Source organism: Heterodontus francisci, chromosome 49, assembly GCF_036365525.1.
Source record: "Heterodontus francisci isolate sHetFra1 chromosome 49, sHetFra1.hap1, whole genome shotgun sequence".
Lineage (NCBI taxonomy): Eukaryota > Metazoa > Chordata > Chondrichthyes > Heterodontiformes > Heterodontidae > Heterodontus > Heterodontus francisci.
Window position 1 is genome coordinate 15913667 of NC_090419.1, and position 8919 is coordinate 15922585.

Genomic DNA, 8919 nt, shown 5'->3' on the forward strand with positions numbered 1-8919 from the left:
ATAACACACTCTGGGTTCAGTTATTCTCGAAACACACTCTGTGTTCAGTTATTCTCTATAACACAGTCTGTGTTCTGTTATCCTCTATAACACACCCTGGGTTCTGTTATTCTCTATAACACACTCTGGGTTCTGTTACTCTCGAAACACACTCTGGGTTCTGTTATTCTCGTTAACACACTCTGTGTTCTGTTATTCTCTATAACACACTCTGGGGTCTGTTATTCTCTATAACACACTCTGGGTTCTGTTATTCTCCATAACACACTCGAGGTTCTGTTATTCTGTATAACACACTCTGGGTTCGGTTATTCTCTACAACACACTCTGGTTTCTGTTACTCACTATAACACACTCTGGGTTGTGTTATTCTCTATAACACACTCTGGGTTCTGTTATTCTCTATAACACACCCTGCGTTCTGTTATTCTCTATGACAGACTCTGGGTTCTGTTATTCTCTATAACACATTCTGGGTTGTGTTATTCTCTGTAACACACTCTGTGTTCTGTTATTCTCTATAACACACTCTGTGTTTTGTTATTCTCTATAACACACCCTGCGTTCTGTTATTCTCGATAACACACTCTGTGTTCTGTTATTCTCCATAACACACTCTGGGTTCTGTTATTATCTATAACACACTCTGGGTTCTGTTATTCTCGATAACACACTCTGTGTTCTGTTATTCTCTATAACACACCCTGGGTTCTGTTATTCACTATGACACACTCTGGTTTCCGTTATTCCCTATAACACACTCTGGGTTCGGTTATTCTCTACAACACACTCTGGGTTCTGTTATTCTCTATAACATTCTCTGTGTTCTGTTATTCTCTATAACACACTCTGGGTTCTGTTATTCACTATGACACACTCTGGTTTCCGTTATTCCCTATAACACACTCTGGGTTCTGTTATTCTCTATAACATATTCTGGGTTGTGTTATTCTCCATAACACACTCTGTGTTCTGTTATTCTCTATAACACACCCTGCGTTCTGTTATTCTCTATGACAGACTCTGGGTTCTGTTATTCTCTATAACACATTCTGGGTTGTGTTATTCTCTGTAACACACTCTGTGTTCTGTTATTCTCTATAACACACTCTGTGTTTTGTTATTCTCTATAACACACCCTGCGTTCTGTTATTCTCGATAACACACTCTGTGTTCTGTTATTCTCCATAACACACTCTGGGTTCTGTTATTATCTATAACACACTCTGGGTTCTGTTATTCTCGATAACACACTCTGTGTTCTGTTATTCTCTATAACACACCCTGGGTTCTGTTATTCACTATAACACACTCTGGGTTCTGTTATTCTCTATAACACACTCTGCGTTCTGTTATTCTCGACAACACACTCTGTGTTCTGTTATTCTCGATAACACACTCTGTGTTCTGTTATTCTCTATAACACACTCTGTGTTCAGTTATTCTCTATAACACACTCTGGGTTCTGTTATCCTCTATAACACACCCTGGGTTCTGTTATCCTCTATAACACACTCTGTGTTCAGTTATTCTCTATAACACACTCTGGGTTCAGTTATTCTCGAAACACACTCTGGGTTCTGTTATTCTCGATAACACACTCTGAGTTCTGTTATTCTCGTTAACACACTCTGTGTTCTGTTATTCTCTATAACACACTGTGGGGTCTGTTATTCTCTGTAACACACTCTGGGTTCTGTTATTCTCCATAACACACTCGAGGTTCTGTTATTCTCTATAACACTCTCTGGGTTCTGTTATTCTCCATAACACACTCTGGGTTCTGTTATTCTCGACAACACACTCTGGGTTCTGTTATTCTCTATAACACACTCTGGGTTCTGTTATTCTCTATAACACACTCTGGGTTCTGTTATTCTCGATAACACACTCTGTGTTCTGTTATACTCTATGACACACTCTGTGTTCTGTTATTCTCTATAACACACCCTGGGTTCTGTTATTCACTATAACACACTCTGGGTTCTGTTATTCTCTATAACACACTGTGGGTTCTGTTATTCTCGATAACACACTCTGTGTTCTGTTATTCTCTATAACACACTCTGGGTTCTGTTATTCTCGATAACACACTCTGTGTTCTGTTATACTCTATGACACACTCTGTGTTCTGTTATTCTCTATAACACACTCTGGGTTCTGTTATTCTCTATAACACACTGTGGGTTCTGTTATTCTCGAAAACACACTCTGTGTTCTGTTATTATCTATAACACACTCTGGGTTCTGTTATTCTCTATAACACACTCTGGGTTCGGTTATTCTCTACAATACACTCTGGTTTCTGTTATTCCCTATAACACACTCTGGGTTCTGTTATTCTCTATGACAGACTCTGGGTTCTGTTATTCTCTATAACACACTCTGGGTTCTGTTATTCTCTATAACACATTCTGGGTTGTGTTATTCTCTGTAACACACTCTGCGTTCTGTTATTCTCGATAACACACTCTGTGTTCTGTTATTCTCCATAACACACTCTGGGTTCTGTTATTATCTATAACACACTCTGGGTTCTGTTATTCACTATAACACACTCTGGGTTCTGTTATTCTCGATAACACACTCTGTGTTCTGTTATTCTCCATAACACACTCTGGGTTCTGTTATTATCTATAACACACTCTGTGTTCTGTTGTTCTCTATAACACACCCTGGGTTCTGTTATTCACTATAACACACTCTGGGTTCGGTTATTCTCTACAACACACTCTGGTTTCTGTTATTCCCTATAACACACTCTGTGTTCTGTTATTCTCTATAACATTCTCTGTGTTCTGTTATTCTCTATAACTCACACTGCGTTCTGTTATTCACTATGACACACTCTGGTTTCCGTTATTCCCTATAACACACTCTGGGTTCTGTTATTCTCTATGACACACTCTGTGTTCTGTTATTCTCTATAACACACTCTGTGTTCTGTTATTCTCGAGAACACACTCTGTGTTCTGTTATCCTCTATAACACACCCTGGGTTCTGTTATTCACTATAACACACTCTGTGTTCTGTTATTCTCTATAACATACCCTGGGTTCTGTTACTCTCGAAACACACTCTGGGTTCTGTTATTCTCGATAACACACTCTGAGTTCTGTTATTCTCGTTAACACACTCTGTGTTCTGTTATTCTCTATAACACACTCTGGGGTCTGTTATTCTCTATAACACACTCTGGGTTCTGTTATTCTCCATAACACACTCGAGGTTCTGTTATTCTGTATAACACACTCTGGGTTCGGTTATTCTCTACAACACACTCTGGTTTCTGTTACTCACTATAACACACTCTGGGTTGTGTTATTCTCTATAACACACTCTGGGTTCTGTTATTCTCTATAACACACCCTGCGTTCTGTTATTCTCTATGACAGACTCTGGGTTCTGTTATTCTCTATAACACATTCTGGGTTGTGTTATTCTCTGTAACACACTCTGTGTTCTGTTATTCTCTATAACACACTCTGTGTTTTGTTATTCTCTATAACACACCCTGCGTTCTGTTATTCTCGATAACACACTCTGTGTTCTGTTATTCTCCATAACACACTCTGGGTTCTGTTATTATCTATAACACACTCTGGGTTCTGTTATTCTCGATAACACACTCTGTGTTCTGTTATTCTCTATAACACACCCTGGGTTCTGTTATTCACTATAACACACTCTGGGTTCTGTTATTCTCTATAACACACTCTGCGTTCTGTTATTCTCGACAACAGACTCTGTGTTCTGTTATTCTCGATAACACACTCTGTGTTCTGTTATTCTCTATAACACACTCTGTGTTCAGTTATTCTCTATAACACACTCTGGGTTCTGTTATCCTCTATAACACACCCTGGGTTCTGTTATCCTCTATAACACACTCTGTGTTCAGTTATTCTCTATAACACACTCTGGGTTCAGTTATTCTCGAAACACACTCTGGGTTCTGTTATTCTCGATAACACACTCTGAGTTCTGTTATTCTCGTTAACACACTCTGTGTTCTGTTATTCTCTATAACACACTGTGGGGTCTGTTATTCTCTGTAACACACTCGGGGTTCTGTTATTCTCCATAACACACTCGAGGTTCTGTTATTCTCTATAACACTCTCTGGGTTCTGTTATTCTCCATAACACACTCTGGGTTCTGTTATTCTCGACAACACACTCTGGGTTCTGTTATTCTCTATAACACACTCTGGGTTCTGTTATTCTCTATAACACACTCTGGGTTCTGTTATTCTCGATAACACACTCTGTGTTCTGTTATACTCTATGACACACTCTGTGTTCTGTTATTCTCTATAACACACCCTGGGTTCTGTTATTCACTATAACACACTCTGGGTTCTGTTATTCTCTATAACACACTGTGGGTTCTGTTATTCTCGATAACACACTCTGTGTTCTGTTATTCTCTATAACACACTCTGGGTTCTGTTATTCTCGATAACACACTCTGTGTTCTGTTGTTCTCTATAACACACCCTGGGTTCTGTTATTCTCTATAACACACTCTGGGTTCGGTTATTCTCTACAATACACTCTGGTTTCTGTTATTCCCTATAACACACTCTGGGTTCTGTTATTCTCTATGACAGACTCTGGGTTCTGTTATTCTCTATAACACACTCTGGGTTCTGTTATTCTCTATAACACATTCTGGGTTGTGTTATTCTCTGTAACACACCCTGCGTTCTGTTATTCTCGATAACACACTCTGTGTTCTGTTATTCTCCATAACACACTCTGGGTTCTGTTATTATCTATAACACACTCTGGGTTCTGTTATTCTCGATAACACACTCTGTGTTCTGTTATTCTCTATAACACACCCTGGGTTCTGTTATTCACTATAACACACTCTGGGTTCTGTTATTCTCTATAACACACTCTGCGTTCTGTTATTCTCGACAACACACTCTGTGTTCTGTTATTCTCGATAACACACTCTGTGTTCTGTTATTCTCTATAACACACTCTGTGTTCAGTTATTCTCTATAACACACTCTGGGTTCTGTTATCCTCTATAACACACCCTGGGTTCTGTTATCCTCTATAACACACTCTGTGTTCAGTTATTCTCTATAACACACTCTGGGTTCAGTTATTCTCGAAACACACTCTGGGTTCTGTTATTCTCGATAACACACTCTGAGTTCTGTTATTCTCGTTAACACACTCTGTGTTCTGTTATTCTCTATAACACACTGTGGGGTCTGTTATTCTCTGTAACACACTCTGGGTTCTGTTATTCTCCATAACACACTCGAGGTTCTGTTATTCTCTATAACACTCTCTGGGTTCTGTTATTCTCCATAACACACTCTGGGTTCTGTTATTCTCGACAACACACTCTGGGTTCTGTTATTCTCTATAACACACTCTGGGTTCTGTTATTCTCTATAACACACTCTGGGTTCTGTTATTCTCGATAACACACTCTGTGTTCTGTTATACTCTATGACACACTCTGTGTTCTGTTATTCTCTATAACACACCCTGGGTTCTGTTATTCACTATAACACACTCTGGGTTCTGTTATTCTCTATAACACACTGTGGGTTCTGTTATTCTCGATAACACACTCTGTGTTCTGTTATTCTCTATAACACACTCTGGGTTCTGTTATTCTCGATAACACACTCTGTGTTCTGTTATACTCTATGACACACTCTGTGTTCTGTTATTCTCTATAACACACTCTGGGTTCTGTTATTCTCTATAACACACTGTGGGTTCTGTTATTCTCGAAAACACACTCTGTGTTCTGTTATTATCTATAACACACTCTGGGTTCTGTTATTCTCTATAACACACCCTGGGTTCTGTTATTCTCTATAACACACTCTGGGTTCGGTTATTCTCTACAATACACTCTGGTTTCTGTTATTCCCTATAACACACTCTGGGTTCTGTTATTCTCTATGACAGACTCTGGGTTCTGTTATTCTCTATAACACACTCTGGGTTCTGTTATTCTCTATAACACATTCTGGGTTGTGTTATTCTCTGTAACACACTCTGCGTTCTGTTATTCTCGATAACACACTCTGTGTTCTGTTATTCTCCATAACACACTCTGGGTTCTGTTATTATCTATAACACACTCTGGGTTCTGTTATTCACTATAACACACTCTGGGTTCTGTTATTCTCGATAACACACTCTGTGTTCTGTTATTCTCCATAACACACTCTGGGTTCTGTTATTATCTATAACACACTCTGTGTTCTGTTGTTCTCTATAACACACCCTGGGTTCTGTTATTCACTATAACACACTCTGGGTTCGGTTATTCTCTACAACACACTCTGGTTTCTGTTATTCCCTATAACACACTCTGTGTTCTGTTATTCTCTATAACATTCTCTGTGTTCTGTTATTCTCTATAACTCACACTGCGTTCTGTTATTCACTATGACACACTCTGGTTTCCGTTATTCCCTATAACACACTCTGGGTTCTGTTATTCTCTATGACACACTCTGTGTTCTGTTATTCTCTATAACACACTCTGTGTTCTGTTATTCTCGAGAACACACTCTGTGTTCTGTTATCCTCTATAACACACCCTGGGTTCTGTTATTCACTATAACACACTCTGTGTTCTGTTATTCTCTATAACACACCCTGGGTTCTGTTATTCACTATAACACACTCTGGGTTCAGTTATTCTCGAAACACACTCTGTGTTCAGTTATTCTCTATAACACAGTCTGTGTTCTGTTATCCTCTATAACACACCCTGGGTTCTGTTATTCTCTATAACACACTCTGGGTTCTGTTACTCTCGAAACACACTCTGGGTTCTGTTATTCTCGATAACACACTCTGAGTTCTGTTATTCTCGTTAACACACTCTGTGTTCTGTTATTCTCTATAACACACTCTGGGGTCTGTTATTCTCTATAACACACTCTGGGTTCTGTTATTCTCCATAACACACTCGAGGTTCTGTTATTATCTATAACACACTCTGGGTTCTGTTATTCACTATAACACACTCTGGGTTCTGTTATTCTCGATAACACACTCTGTGTTCTGTTATTCTCCATAACACACTCTGGGTTCTGTTATTATCTATAACACACTCTGTGTTCTGTTGTTCTCTATAACACACCCTGGGTTCTGTTATTCACTATAACACACTCTGGGTTCGGTTATTCTCTACAACACACTCTGGTTTCTGTTATTCCCTATAACACACTCTGTGTTCTGTTATTCTCTATAACATTCTCTGTGTTCTGTTATTCTCTATAACTCACACTGCGTTCTGTTATTCACTATGACACACTCTGGTTTCCGTTATTCCCTATAACACACTCTGGGTTCTGTTATTCTCTATGACACACTCTGTGTTCTGTTATTCTCTATAACACACTCTGTGTTCTGTTATTCTCGAGAACACACTCTGTGTTCTGTTATCCTCTATAACACACCCTGGGTTCTGTTATTCACTATAACACACTCTGTGTTCTGTTATTCTCTATAACATACCCTGGGTTCTGTTACTCTCGAAACACACTCTGGGTTCTGTTATTCTCGATAACACACTCTGAGTTCTGTTATTCTCGTTAACACACTCTGTGTTCTGTTATTCTCTATAACACACTCTGGGGTCTGTTATTCTCTATAACACACTCTGGGTTCTGTTATTCTCCATAACACACTCGAGGTTCTGTTATTCTGTATAACACACTCTGGGTTCGGTTATTCTCTACAACACACTCTGGTTTCTGTTACTCACTATAACACACTCTGGGTTGTGTTATTCTCTATAACACACTCTGGGTTCTGTTATTCTCTATAACACACCCTGCGTTCTGTTATTCTCTATGACAGACTCTGGGTTCTGTTATTCTCTATAACACATTCTGGGTTGTGTTATTCTCTGTAACACACTCTGTGTTCTGTTATTCTCTATAACACACTCTGTGTTTTGTTATTCTCTATAACACACCCTGCGTTCTGTTATTCTCGATAACACACTCTGTGTTCTGTTATTCTCCATAACACACTCTGGGTTCTGTTATTATCTATAACACACTCTGGGTTCTGTTATTCTCGATAACACACTCTGTGTTCTGTTATTCTCTATAACACACCCTGGGTTCTGTTATTCACTATAACACACTCTGGGTTCTGTTATTCTCTATAACACACTCTGCGTTCTGTTATTCTCGACAACAGACTCTGTGTTCTGTTATTCTCGATAACACACTCTGTGTTCTGTTATTCTCTATAACACACTCTGTGTTCAGTTATTCTCTATAACACACTCTGGGTTCTGTTATCCTCTATAACACACCCTGGGTTCTGTTATCCTCTATAACACACTCTGTGTTCAGTTATTCTCTATAACACACTCTGGGTTCAGTTATTCTCGAAACACACTCTGGGTTCTGTTATTCTCGATAACACACTCTGAGTTCTGTTATTCTCGTTAACACACTCTGTGTTCTGTTATTCTCTATAACACACTGTGGGGTCTGTTATTCTCTGTAACACACTCGGGGTTCTGTTATTCTCCATAACACACTCGAGGTTCTGTTATTCTCTATAACACTCTCTGGGTTCTGTTATTCTCCATAACACACTCTGGGTTCTGTTATTCTCGACAACACACTCTGGGTTCTGTTATTCTCTATAACACACTCTGGGTTCTGTTATTCTCTATAACACACTCTGGGTTCTGTTATTCTCGATAACACACTCTGTGTTCTGTTATACTCTATGACACACTCTGTGTTCTGTTATTCTCTATAACACACCCTGGGTTCTGTTATTCACTATAACACACTCTGGGTTCTGTTATTCTCTATAACACACTGTGGGTTCTGTTATTCTCGATAACACACTCTGTGTTCTGTTATTCTCTATAACACACTCTGGGTTCTGTTATTC